The 14,296-nt window shown below is 38.1% G+C and overlaps 1 protein-coding gene across 2 annotated transcripts in view; it reads left to right on the forward strand.

Moving 5' to 3' along the window:
• LOC134530760 (protein argonaute-2-like) overlaps positions 1-14,296 on the forward strand; it is a 65,434-nt gene that overhangs the window by 34,966 nt on the left and 16,172 nt on the right. Inside the window, exon 2 of one of the 2 annotated variants that reach the window (XM_063365907.1) lies at positions 12,589-12,836. The exons of the other annotated variant lie outside the window; for it this stretch is intronic. The gene's annotated coding sequence lies outside the window, so the exon portion shown is untranslated. The remainder of the gene's footprint in view (positions 1-12,588; positions 12,837-14,296) is intronic. 2 annotated transcript variants of the gene reach the window in all.

Raw genomic sequence — 14,296 nt, forward strand, 5'->3', positions numbered from 1 at the left:
TTGAGATTGAAATCGAGGTCCTTAAATATTATTTTATCAAAAACTTTAGCAAATCCATTTAAAAGAGAAATAGGCCTATAATTTGTGACATTAAATTTACTACCTTTTTTATGTATAGGAATGACCTTGGCAGTTTTCCATATATTGGGGTAGATGCTGTTTTTAATACTGCTATTGAATATAAACTGAAGGATAGGAACAAGAACCAGAGAGCATCCTTTTATTATGAAATTAGGAATACCATCTGGACCTGTTGACATAGTAGATTTCAAGGATTTGATCCCCCAAAGTACAAGACTCTCAGTAATAGTGGACATAGGAATGGAGCAAGCAGTATTATCAGATATCAAAGGAGTGCTGTTATTGGCTGGAGTTACATATACGCTAGAAAAATAGTTCGCAAAACTGTTTGCAATACAAAATGTGTCATTAGTGACAGTATCATTGACCTTGAGAGAGAATGGCTGATTGTATCCTTCTTTCATGATTTTTATGTAACGCCAAAATTTTTTTTGGATTTTGTTTGATTTTGTTGTTTAGAGTTTGTAACCAAAAATTTTTGTCTCTTGAAATGAGATATTTAGCCTCTTTACGTTTCTGTGAAAATAGAGCATAGTAATAAGGATTCATGTTTCTTTTGTATAATTTATGGAAATGTTTTTTTATGTTTTAGTGTTCGTATAAGTTGCTTTGAGTACCAATGCGGGTAACTATAAGTAGTTTTCACAGTGACAGGAATGTAACTCATAATATATTAACTGTAGTAGTTAGAATGTCTACCATAATATTCACGTCAGTAGTGTTATATAATATAGACCAATCATGATTTTTAAGAGCATTATACAAACTTAAGTAGTCTCCTTTTTTATGATTTATAAAGGTTGTAGATGTATTTTCTTTTCTGATTATTCGACTTATTTCAATATTAACAATAAGAGCCGGATGGAATGTGTCTTCTTTAATTAATGACTCTAAGGCTTTACTAACCACACAATGCTGTAAATTAGAAAAACATAGGTCCAATAGGTGGATAGGAGGCTGAGACGTTACATTGGGACAAACCCAAACCTGAGATAAAGTGGAACACAGCTTTAGCTTTGGATGTCATACCAATAGGATTTACGTTTTTTGAATGTAAGACCAGTCAACACCAGGCACATTAAAGTCACCAAGAATAAGGATATTATCTTGACATGTTGCAAACTTTTCTTCGAGCTCTTCAAAGTAGGCACCATACACTGCAGGTGATGTATCCGGTGGAATATAAATATTACCAAGCACTAGGGTATTTGTTTGAGAGGTTTTAACTTTAATCCATACAGCTTCAATTCCTGTATGATCGAAAACATGGGTTGGGTAAGCATATTTAAATTTATTTTTGTTGATAGCAATTAATACCCCACCTCCCCTTTCCTTCATTGTTAAGGCTGGATCTCTATCTGTTCTAAAGATGAGGTATTTATCATCAAAGTAATGCGAGTTAATGCTATTATTGTTAAACCAAGTTTCAGTAAGACAAATTATATCGAAATCATTAGCTGCTAAGTTATCGTAAAACTCAATTGATTTTGATCTTAGACCTCTCACATTTTGATAATAAATGTCACACACGCACGCACATGGACTAGCCAGAAGAGAAAGGGCCAGGCGCTCCTCCAGACGCTGACGTGGAACATGATGATAAGGGCGCCTCGTTTACTTCTGACGACGTAGCAGATGACTGCGGTTTTGTGGGGTTTGTGCTATCGGTAACGATAGATGCTTGACTTTTAGCTTGATCATACCCGAATATTTGTTCATTGTGGAGTCTACCCCGAAATTCTGTAATTAAGCATCCCGAAGGCCAAAACACAGCATTATTAAGTCTATCATAGTCCTTCTCGTGAACAGCCACAAAGAATGATGCGTATGTATTGTATTTGGTCTTGAGCTTGGCTACGTGAAGGTAGGAGATATCAAGTTCACCTTTAATATATGCTGTGACTTCACTTTCAGTAACTGAGGGGTCGAATCTAGAGACAAACAGGGCTTTAGATTTAAACTGCCTAGGGTTCGTTACGGTTTTCAAAGTGGATGTGGTTCTAATAGTCCAGTCAATGAATGCTCAAAAGGGGGGTGTAGAGGGAAATGGAAGGAACACAATTTTTGACTTTGGGACTTTGTTTGGACTAGTAAGGAGGTAAACATACTAAAAGTCCCCACTTCTATGTGGTGAGCGGGAGGGAGGGGGGCATGTTGAAGGTCCCTTTTTTCGGTTTTTCTCTTATATCTTGGAAACTATATGCTCTAGTGAAAAGACCAATCTACACTAAAATAAAGCTGATAAAATTTTCCACAAAATGTATTCGTTTCAATTTTTCTCTATCTCGCATAGTTTATGAGATATTGGCGTTCAAATTCACTAATTTTTAGGGGGGAAATGTTTTTTTCTTACTTTTTTGCCCTATTTGACTAGATAACTCTTTATCCGTTCGTGTTACGTGATGGTCATGCAGAAAGAAAGTTGTAGAGAATTAAATTTTCTTTAAGAAAAACCAAACATTTTAGTTTTATCTTCAATCATTGTAAAGTTAGAGCAATTTTACCTATTTGTGTAAATCGCGAGATTTTTCAGAATAGTTTAACTTCCGTATTTTTCGCTATTCTACTGCTCTAACTATATATAAGTTAATATATACATATTTATGCGTATAAATAGTATTATATGTATAGTATATATAAATGGCACATAAATAAATTATTTGTATACATGTATATATAATGTTTTTTCAGGTACATATATAGTTCTCCAATTGTAATATTGTTTGGTATCGTTTAATACTATTTTTGGCACCGGGAATCGAATGGAAGATCTTTCAGGGCTCCTTTGTAGAGATACAGTGACTCACTGTATCTCAGGTCATTTTTGTTCGACCTTGTAAGTTCAGACAGCGTGATATTCTCAGGGTCCGCCCCCAGGCCGTCCACTCGAACCTCGCATACAATGGGGACCGTTATCCCCACCCCTCACCCCCCTCAGGAATTCCGAAGGGCTCGCAAGCTGGGGGCCCAACACCAGATTCCTTACCATTCAGTTGTATCTCAACTGCGCTTGTGAAATGTTGCGTTCGGTTGAGAAACGTTTTATATGTGCCACATATTACAGTAGTTGTTCAATATCAAGAGTGTTTTAGCGTCACAATGAGTAGTAGGTGTTTTGTGTGTGATGAAGAGATAAGTGAATCAAGTGACGGTGTTTCAAAGGTGAGTCAAAAGGGAATACATTCCCTTAAAAAAGCCAGCAAAGAGAGGGGTGATGGCAAAATACGACAACTAGATGGTTTGGAGTCATTTCTTGTCCAAACTTTGTGTCGAAAAAATTACACAAGGAACAATACGATTGTAGCTTTGAAAAAATATAAAGCATCAACATCTTCACAACCGGCGGTTGTGAGATCTAAAATTCCAATATTCGATTTTAAGAAGAATTGTTTCTTCTGTGGACAGCCTATAAAAAGTGAAGACAAGAAGCCTCTGAATAAAAGGAGGAAAGTGTTTAATGTTCGCACTATTGAGTTACAAAAAACATGTCTGGAAGCCGCCTCGTTAAGAAAAGATAGTTGGGGCAATGAAGTATTAGGTCGCTTATCCTGTATTAACGACCTCGTCGCTGAGGAGGGTGTTTATCACAATGATTGTCGTTTGAAATTTGTTAAGCATTATTATGCTCAACCGCAATTAGACAGTCGTTTGCCCCAGTCTGCCAATGTTACAAGAGCAATGGATTAAATTTGTGCCTACATTGAAGAGACAACTGACTGCCAATTTTCACAGACCGAAATACTTGGTGTCGTCACTGGTGTCAAACCTGTATGGAAAACAATAAAAGCACAACTTGAAGCAAAGTATGGGGATCGTATACTAGTGACTGAAGGCTCGAACAGATTCAAAGTTCCAGTGCTATGTTTTAGAGATGCTGGGCAACAACTGATACGTGATGCTTGGTACGAACACAAGGAGGACAATGCATGTGATGAACGACTCAGGATTGTCAAAAAAGCTGCCGAAATCATTCGGCAAGATATTCAGAGTGAATTGTACACTTATGAAAAATATCCCCCTAGTGATGATTTCCTTAAGGATGCAGAAGCTCTCCCTCGAACCTTACTAACCTTTCTAGAGGATGTGATGATGAAAAAAACAAAAAGAGTCAAAGAAACAAAGACAAAGTGTATTGCTATTGGGCATGCTATCGCCTCGATTGTCAGACCACGCACATTCACGTCTTCAGTAATGAGCAGTCTTTCCCTCTTTCTCCACAGGAAATATGCCTCTAAAAGACTAATTGATGTTCTAGCGAATTTGGGTTTTTGTTCATCGTATTATGAAGCCCAAACATTGGAATTTTCTGCTCTCATGCATGCTCAACCAACTTTCAAGTCAGACTCATTCAGCCAATTCGTATTTGACAATGCTGACTTTAATGTGTGCTCTATCGACGGGCTCAATTCTTTTCATGCTATGGGTGGTATCAGATGTTTTACACCGTCCAGTTCTGTGGAGAAAGGATCCGACATTCCTAGACTGATCAACATGCCAACATCGCGGGAGACAGGAAAACTCGGGATTATTCCACTCGAAACATTTCACGGCAAGGAAGTGGGGTTGCGAAAAATCATGGTACAAGAATTGGTGATCCCAGATGAACAAGAACATCCTTATCCTCATGAAACCTTGTGGTTTGTTGCTAAACATCAAGGTATTTCAATATCAGAGTGGAAAGGATACATGCAGTACATTACAACAGGACACTTCAGCGAGAAGACAAGAGTTGTACCTCTTCCCTTCATAAATTCACCTCCCTCCAGCTACGATACCATCTATACAGCATTACAATATGCAGCTAATTTATGTGGAAAACTTATTAAGCAACAGTGCTTGATCGTTATGTTTGACCAGCCTCTTTATTGGAAGGCCAGAGAGATTGTGGCAGCTGCTCCACCTGACTCAAAACTTTCAACATGTGTGGTGCGTCTTGGGGGATTCCACATCCTGATGTCCTTTTTGGGAGCCATTGGCTATTTGATGTCTGGAAGTGGTCTGAGGGAACTTCTGAGTGTTGTCTATGCTCCTCTGTCAGTAGACAAAATGCTGCAAGGCCGTACTTTTGCCAGGGCAGTGAGAGGACATTTGCTCGCAACCACAGCTTTGTCAAACATAATATTAGAAAACATTCTGTTGACAGAAGAAGAGCAGACATGTATTGAAGAAGTTACATCAAATTTTCTTAACGAGCCTCCCTCTGTGCTTTCAATAAATAAAAACTCTCACCTTAAAGAAGTGTCCATGAAATTCAGAGCTGCACTGGATCAACTCAGTGATAAGGGACCAACAGCAAAACTTTGGGTGCAGTACTTCAAAATGGTATGCCTGATGAAAGAGTACATTCATGCTGAGAGGTCTGGGGATTGGAAAGGACACCTTGTTTGTGTGAAGCGAATGATCCCGTACTTTCATGCTTCAGGGCACTTTCCCTATGCCAAGTCATGCCATTTATACATCCAAGATATGGAAACTCTGTCTTCAAAACTGACAGCCGAACAGTACAACAAATTTGTAAATAGCAGTTACTTTACAATGCGCCAATCTGATCGCTTTTGGTCAGGGGTGTGGTCCGATATGACCATTGAGACCACCCTTATGCGAGCATTTTCTAGCCAAGGTGGCATGACTCGTGGTAGAGGTGTGACAAATAGTACACTCAGCAAATGGGTAGTTGGAATGAGTGCGACACATGATATTTGTACCTCCATAGAAGAGTTTTGTGGGGTTCTATTCACATCAAGTGAGCAGCACAAAGATTTTGGACAAGCCCGCCAAATTAGGGATGCAGCTGATGTTACCAAACTAATTCAGTGGTTTGGGAAATATTTTCCCTTTCCGGCCACCTGCGACATAATATCCATTGCGACTGGGGTGGTTGGTGACAAAACAATCACATGCTACAATGCTGTTACAGTTGGTAAACAAGCAATAGCTAAAATGGTGAGTTGCCCATTTTCTGATATTAAACTGTCTCGAAAAAATCTAGCACTCCCCCTTTCGACTGTAAGCTCGTCAATCAAGATCAATGACGAAAAAGTGTCGGTGGATCCTTTTTTGCTATTCCAACGCATAGCCATAAGCAAGAAAACTGACCAAGATTTAAAAACTTATTTGCAATATGAATTAGCTCCTTTCCCTTTGGCTTTCTTCAATGAGGGTGGGATGAGGAAATCGAGGAAGTCGGTTCTCTACAAAGAGCTCAAAGCAACAACCAAAGAAGTACATGTGACACACTTTGACATTGTTATGGACGGAGGACTTCTCCTCCACAAAGTTATATGGCCAAGAGGTTCCACGATATCTGTAATTTGTGATGGGTATGCCAATTTCGTGAACAGCCACTATCGTGGAAGGAGTTGTACTGTAGTGTTTGATGGGTACACGAGATCATCATCAAGTACCAAGATCGCTGAGCAGCAAAGGCGGTACCATCTCAGAAAGTCAGCCGACATACATTTTAATCAGGAGACAGTCATAACTGTGAAGCAGGAAGACTTCCTTTCAAATCTCTACAACAAAAGTCGACTGATTAACATACTAAAGGTCATACTACAGGCACATGGAATCAGTACCCTTCAAGCACAGAACGATGCCGATGTCCTCATTGTAGACACAGCTGTAGAGTTATCACATACCACTGCTGTTGCTGTTATAGGTGAGGATGTCGACCTAATAGTCCTGTTGATGGCCAAAACACCTGGTGACCAGGATATAATTTTCGTAAAGCCTGGACGTGGAAACATAAATCGTTCATTGTTTTCTACCCAGGAGCTTCAGACCCAGGGGCTGCGGGATATACTTTTTCTACATGCCTTCACTGGGTGCGATACCACCTCAGCAGCCTTCCGAAAGAGTAAGCTTGGATTTATCAAAATGTATTTGAAGTCTCCAGATGTCCAGGGAGCTGCTGCAGTTTTCTCAGACCTTTCCTCAACAAAGGATGATATAGAGGAAGCTGGAAAAAAGTGTATTTTGAGGTGGTATGGAGCCCAACCTAAAGAGAGGTCTTTAAACGCTTACCGTTACCAATCTTTTGTTAAATCGGTAGCCAATATAAAACCGGACATCTCAAGCCTTCCACCCACTGAGGGGGCAGCGAAACAACATTCACTGAGGACATATCACCAAGTCCAGACGTGGTTGGGACATGAGCTGCCTCCTCAGATGTATGGGTGGAAGCTAACCACCAATAAATTTCTAACACCGGTGCACAGTGAGCAACAGGCTGCACCAGATGAAATATTAAAAATGATATTTTGTCGGTGCACGAAGGATTGTGCCACCACCAAATGTGGATGCAGAAAGGCATCTCTCAAGTGTTCCCCTGCCTGCCAAAGTTGCCAGGGTAACTGTCTTAATGGGGGCCCCCTCTTGGACAATGAAGATGAAGAACTCGACATCTATACTCTGCCAGTCATCCTCCAAGATCTATCTCCTTTCTCAACAGATGAAGAGGAAAACGAAGCAGAACCCACCCCATGGCTAAGTTCCCATGACGAGCCCGGACCATCTCACCCCAAAAGAGCCAGGAATTGATAACAACTATTACTGCACAATTGTACTATAAGGTAATAATATATTATTAACTGAAAAGTAACATAGTTCTACAAAAACATTTACAAGTTCATGTGTCAGTAAAATAGTTAAGTACAAATGTTGTTGCCTCTATACTCACCCTAACACAATTCCTTTACGGAATGAATGTACAGTTAATAGATACATATATTATACATTATTAAAAGTACATTATATATTTTATAAATTTAACTGTATACAAGTGTTATTGCTTGTGTAGAGGGTTATTATTGCTCCTAATTAAAAATGCAGTGATCCTTGATAAAGTGCCAATTATGAGTATTATTAGGAAGTTTTCATCATATATAGTAACTGCATTTCTTAAGGGGTAAGAGATGGAGCTGTCAAAGTTGCTCCATTACATTCAGGGTGCCGAAAATAGTTTTATACGACACCAAATTAATTATACTGTTAAAGAACTAGGTACATAAGTTAAGGCAAATATATAATGTATGTTCATATTATTTCTTTATACGCCACTTAGCCTATATGTAGTTGATACTTGATACTGTTTACACATATTAAAACGTATCTATTGGCTTACATTTAGAGTTAGATCAGTGGAATAACAAAAAAGACGGAATTTAAACTATGCTGTAAATTCTCGCGATTTACACAAAAAGGTAAAATTGCTCTAACTTCTTAGTGATAAAAGATAAAATTAAAATGTTTGGTTTTTATTAAAGACAATTTTATTCTCTACAGCTTTCTTTCCGCGTGACCTTTACGTACGACGAACATATAAAAAGTTATCTTGTCAAATGGGGAAAAACGTACGAAAAAACCTTTCCCCCCTAAAAATTAGCGAATTTGAACGCAAATATCTCATAAACTATGCAAGATAGCGAAAAATTAAAACGAATAAATTTTGTGGAAAATTTTATCAGCTTTATTTAAGTATAGATTGGTCTTTTCACTAGAGCGTATAGTTTCCGATTTATAAGAGAAAAACCGAAAAAAGGGACCTTCTACATGCCCCCCTCCCTCCCGCTCACCACCTAGAAGTGGGGACTTTTAGTATGTTTACCTCCTTACTATTCCAAACAAAGTCCCAAAGTCAAAAATTGTGTTCCTTCCATTTCCCTCTACAACTTTTCATTGACTGGACTATAACACCAATTTGCATTTCACGTTTTTTCTCGGAATGCTGCGCCGTTTTTGTTAAATTATTTTTTGATACCTTACTTCAGTAAATCCTTCTTCATCTTGCTGTGTTTTTGTTAATTCATTTGCTTTAGATAATACTGAATTGATCTGAGCTGACGGACTATGGACTGGGTAATTTTGTACACTCCTGGCATTCTGTTTCCGCTGCGGTGACGGTAACCGGCTATTGTTCACTGACCTACTTACCGCTCCCTGTTGTGTAACACAGCTGTAGGTCGCCTTGCCTGGAGATGCATTAACAGGATTAATGTCATGTTTCTGCTGCGTTACCGGAGCATTAGTGAGCTGCGATAATTCACTTCTTGTGTCATTCAATAATGTTTTTAAAATACAATTTTCATTTCTCAATTCTTCCATTTGTACTGAGAGTACATCCACCTTGGCGCATATTTTTTCTAGTAAAGATTCCGTTCCAGGAATGACATAATTCAAAGATTCATCAGTCTGAACGCCTATCTCACAAGCAGTTACACACATCTTGAAAGATAAATTTAGGTCAGTGCCCTTTGCGGCGGCTGACTTCTGTTTCGATCCTTTATCTTTATTAGAAAATAAAGCAGAAAGCGATCCAGCAGTGGAACTTGGATTCATGGTTTGAACAGTATTAGTAGTTTGGCATTGAGAGCATAAAAACGTCTTTAAACCGTTATTTATATTAAGAGTCCCTGCTCGTTCAGCACATTTTTCATGACATTTAACTGAAGTGCAGCCCGCACAATTGATGAAAGGATTATATTTACCTTTTCTATTGGTGTTGCAAACACAACATATCAGTTCATTTTTACATGAAAAACCCCGGAAATCTAGCGAATCATCGCACAAACTAACGTTGAGCATGAATTGCCAGTAACCTAATTGCGTAATACGAGCTAGAAGCAACAATACCGTGGAGCTCGCACTAAACACGTCCGTCCTCTTGGGACACACGGCCGCGACTGACACACGGCCGCGACTGTGATCTGAAGTTGTCCTTGAACTTGATAGTAATAGTTATGTTATTTGTTCATACTGTAATTTCCTTCCAAAAATTTCACAGCTTTAAATTTTCCCACCATTATGGCATCGGTAGGGTGCGCAGACATTATACCATACGGACACTTCACTTCTACTATTCCTGAACTGTTGTCCAGTAATCCGTCGGGTGTGGCTCCTAGGAACGGAATATCATCATGTACAAAAAGTCCACTCTGACTTTCACTGCGCACCTCTGCACGGTGACAGAATGAGCAATAATTATTTTTGACACCTATAAATATTACTTTTTTGATGTAAAAACCCACGAAAGCTGCCTGAAAAATCAAACGAAGAAAAATAGTTAGGTTTATTTTTAGCAGAATGCCCTGTACTTGATAATAATAATTAGGATTTATGAAACATAATGTTATCTCGAATGGTAATCAAAGTATCTTCAAAAATGAAACCATAAGTATACTTGTAGACTGTTAAGTACATAAGAAAATCATAAAATGCATGATATAACTCTTATGTGAATATTTATAGATATATGTGAAAGAATTGCCGGAAACTTTAATATGAATATATTTTTTAAATAAAAATATCAAATGCATAAGAATACTGAAACAAAACATATTATTTGCATATTATATTTCATTGATACGAGACCATAAACATTTTAACATGTAGTCTGAGGCAAGAGTATATGAGTGCTGAGCATTGAGTTGGTAATTTTAGTGCTCGATTAAATATTTTATTAGAGCAACAATGTATGTATTCGTTTCATCATATACAAACACATATTTAGTACGCTTAATGAAACCTTTCTCTCAGTGTGCATTTCACACCGGTATCCAATTACTTACTTTATGTTTTTATTAGATGTAAAGTTTCAACAATGAACTTTGCAGAAAAATATGTCTACAGTTGGTACCGCAACAACCATACTACATATAGCTTTATCATAACTTTAAGGCTCCTTTCACACGAGGCGACTGATCGCGGCGACTGATCTCCGCAACTTTTAGTGGAGCATTGTTTTGTATGATAACGTTCACACGAGGCGACTGCAGTCGCTCGAGCAGGCGACAGTCGCTTGCAGTTGCTCACTATCGCAACTGATCGCCGCAACTACAGTTGCCGCAACTGGATATGAAACATGTAATCAGATACACGTTTTCACACGAGGCGACTGGTCGGCGCGACTGGCGAGTGGCGTCTGCCGTTCCCATAGTTGTGAAGTGACCGAACCATGGCACACCGTGTTGATATGAACCGTTCTATTACTAAATTAATAGAAGAAAGAGTAAACACTGAAGACCTCATTTATGAAGTACAGAACAACGAGGCTATTTGGAACAGTACACTTGAAGAATACGGAAATAAACTTGAAAAAGGAAATGCATGGCACAAAGTAATAACGAAATTCTTCGGTGATTTCGATGTAAAACCATATCCAGAGAAAAATGAAATAGGTAAGATAAAACTTTATATTAGTTTAATTACGGTAATGGTTTATAGATATAGTGATACATAATACGCTTTGTAAATGTATGAGGCAGTGACTACACTAAAAGTACTTCCGTAATAAAGTAGCGGCTGAAAATATTTTTTTTGTTCTTGACAAAACACTTGTCCACACTTATAAAAGCCTCTTGAAAATAGTTTACAATAGTTTTAAATTTTGTTTTACGTTTAATGGTTCTTTTAATATTCGAGAAATTTGTGCTAGCGTTGTTGACTTGCAATGTTGTTGTGATACGGAACTATTTCTCTACCGACAGCAAATATTTTTCAACAATAATAAATTATATTTCAGGACGAACTTTTTCTGCAATGGTTCTTAAATACGTTCCATTTGCCAAGGGACGGAACCTTCTGCACTTATGAAGTACTTGGCAAACATGTCTCTAACATTGCTTGCAAGTCTTGGTGTTGGTCGTCCAGCGGGTTCCATATCAAGGAGCCCTTCAACTGTTAAAGTATCCTCAAAGCGAATCCCGTCCCTTTCTTTTGCAAAGTTGTGTAGTAAACAGCACACGCTGACTATGTCTTCTGCTAGGGTTAAGTCAACATTTAATGGCCTATGATAAATACGCCACTTGTTTACGAGAATGCCAAATGTGCATTCGATATATCTGCGTGCTCGGGAGAGAGTGTAGTTGTATATACGTTTTTTTACACTTAAAAATTTACCTGAATAAGGCCGTAAAATATTATTAGAAAGTACAAAACCTACATCAGCAACAAAGACAAAGGGCATAGGTCCATCAAATCCTGCATATGATTCTTGTGGCACCGGTATGTTGAGCTGTTGGTTCTGAAGTTTCTTGAAAAATATGCTTTCTTTAAACTCTGTGGAGTCTGATGATTTTCCGTATGCACCTACGTCTATAAATAAGAACTTATATGATGCATCACACAAAGCAAGAAGGAGTATTGAGAAGTAGTTTTTGTAATTGTAATATAAAGAACCACTATGGGCAGGTTTGATTATGCGAACGTGTTTCCCATCCAGTGCTGCCATACAATGTGGAAAATTCGTCCTTTCGTAAAATTGTGCTGCTGTTTGCAACCATAGTTCTTCTGTCAGTTCACGGAAACATGTCGGCTTCAGTCGAATCCAGATTGCCTTGCAAACTTGACGGACGATGGTAGAAATTGTAGAGATTCCTAGCCTATATTGGAAGTGAAGGTCTGTCATTGTTGAACCTGCACCCAAGTACCTGTAACAAAATATAATAAATTTAAAATGTACACAATCTAATAAGAATGTGTCCTAACAAATTTGTAAACGGTATGTTACAGCTGCTGCTATACAGAAGAAGTGGAAAAGTATCCGGACATGCTATGCTAGAGAACTTCTGAAAAAGAAGACAGAAAAAAGTGGTTCTGGGGCTAGTGGCCGAAAGCAGTATGTATATTTTGAAACATTGCGTTTTTTAGAAACTGTGACGAAGAAAACAACAAGCAGTATGGACTGTGTCTCTAGCGAAGATCTTAGTGTTGAAACAGAAGTAGACGATGATATTTCAACACAACAAGAAGAAAACCCAGTAAATATCCAAAAAACATCACGGAAGAGACTGATCAAAGAAAATGATGAGCTTATTAGTGTACTAAAAAAAAATATGTATGGAAAGTACAGCTTCGGATGAAAAAGATGATCGCTTGTTTTTACTATCTCTTGTTTCGGAAATGCGTAAAGTTCCCGATGAAAGAAAGCTCAAACTTAAATCTGACTTAATTTTGGCTATTGCAAATGCTCAACAAGTGCGACAGATGCCACAACAATTTCAGTATAATAATACCAGTACTGTAGGCATCCCATTTCAATCTGTTCCACAAATCAATCATGGTCCATCATGTTCTCCAGTCGGTCTGCCAAGTAATTCATCAGTGATAAATTGTGCACCGCAGAGGGATTATGTTTACAATGTTTCATCTCCTGCATCTACAACATCACGTGTATTATGTTCACCAACAGAATCAGTGGGCAGCCAGTATAGTGATGTGATATGCTTTGAATAGTTACTCTCTTTCCCATTTTCGTTGCGTGGTCTCAATTTCTATTTGTTTTCCACAACTGTAACATTTCCTTTATGGTAATTTTATTCACTGTAGTCACAAGTAAACAACCTTAAGCATACTGTAACTTGCTATACATTGCCTTATGCCGTGTGCTTTATTCAGAACATTTAGTGACTGCTACAAACTAAAAACTTATTTCTTTATCACGAGAACAATGTTTCATGTGGTTGGTAGGCCCTTCAAAATTAATAATAAACACATTACAGAAACATTAAAAGTTATTTTTTATTATTTTTAATCACCTTAAATAAAAATATGAGTAATAATATACTGATATGTTTATGCCATGTATTAAACATATTGCTTTGATTACACATACTACTTACCTTAAAGTAAGAGCAAGTTTTTCTTTAGCAGGAATACTTTTTCTCATAACTGTATCAATTCCTTGCACATCGGATTCTATGTAGTACAGTAATTCGTCAAACGAATTTCTTGACATACGAAAGTAATTAAAAAATTCTTTCCATCTGACAACAGCTCGTCAAATAAACTGTAAAAAAGTCCCCGCTCTATTCTCGACCTTAATATAGGATGCACATGCATGCTTCTTCTTGATCTGCGCTTTCTCTTCTTGAGAAGCAAGAGGAGCAGCAGAACCTCTTCGTCCCTATACGCCATGACGAACTGAAATCTATTTGACTCGGTGATCGCCGCAACCAGTTGCCTGCGCTAACGGCACAGTCGCCAGCAAAGGCGACTGATCGCCACGCTCAGTCGCCGCGATCAGTCGCCTCGTGTGAAAGGAGCCTAATACATAGGTTCAATAAGAACTTCGTAGTTTTGTCATAATACTCTAGAGTGAAGATGTTTGGGTATGTTTTGATATCTAAGGTCTTGAAAACCCATATAGGTGAAATGAGGTGTTAATAAAGCAGCTCCAAAATGAAGGGGGAAAAATGTATGCGAAAATCTCCAAGAAAAC

Source organism: Bacillus rossius, chromosome 3, assembly GCF_032445375.1.
Source record: "Bacillus rossius redtenbacheri isolate Brsri chromosome 3, Brsri_v3, whole genome shotgun sequence".
NCBI lineage: Eukaryota > Metazoa > Arthropoda > Insecta > Phasmatodea > Bacillidae > Bacillus > Bacillus rossius.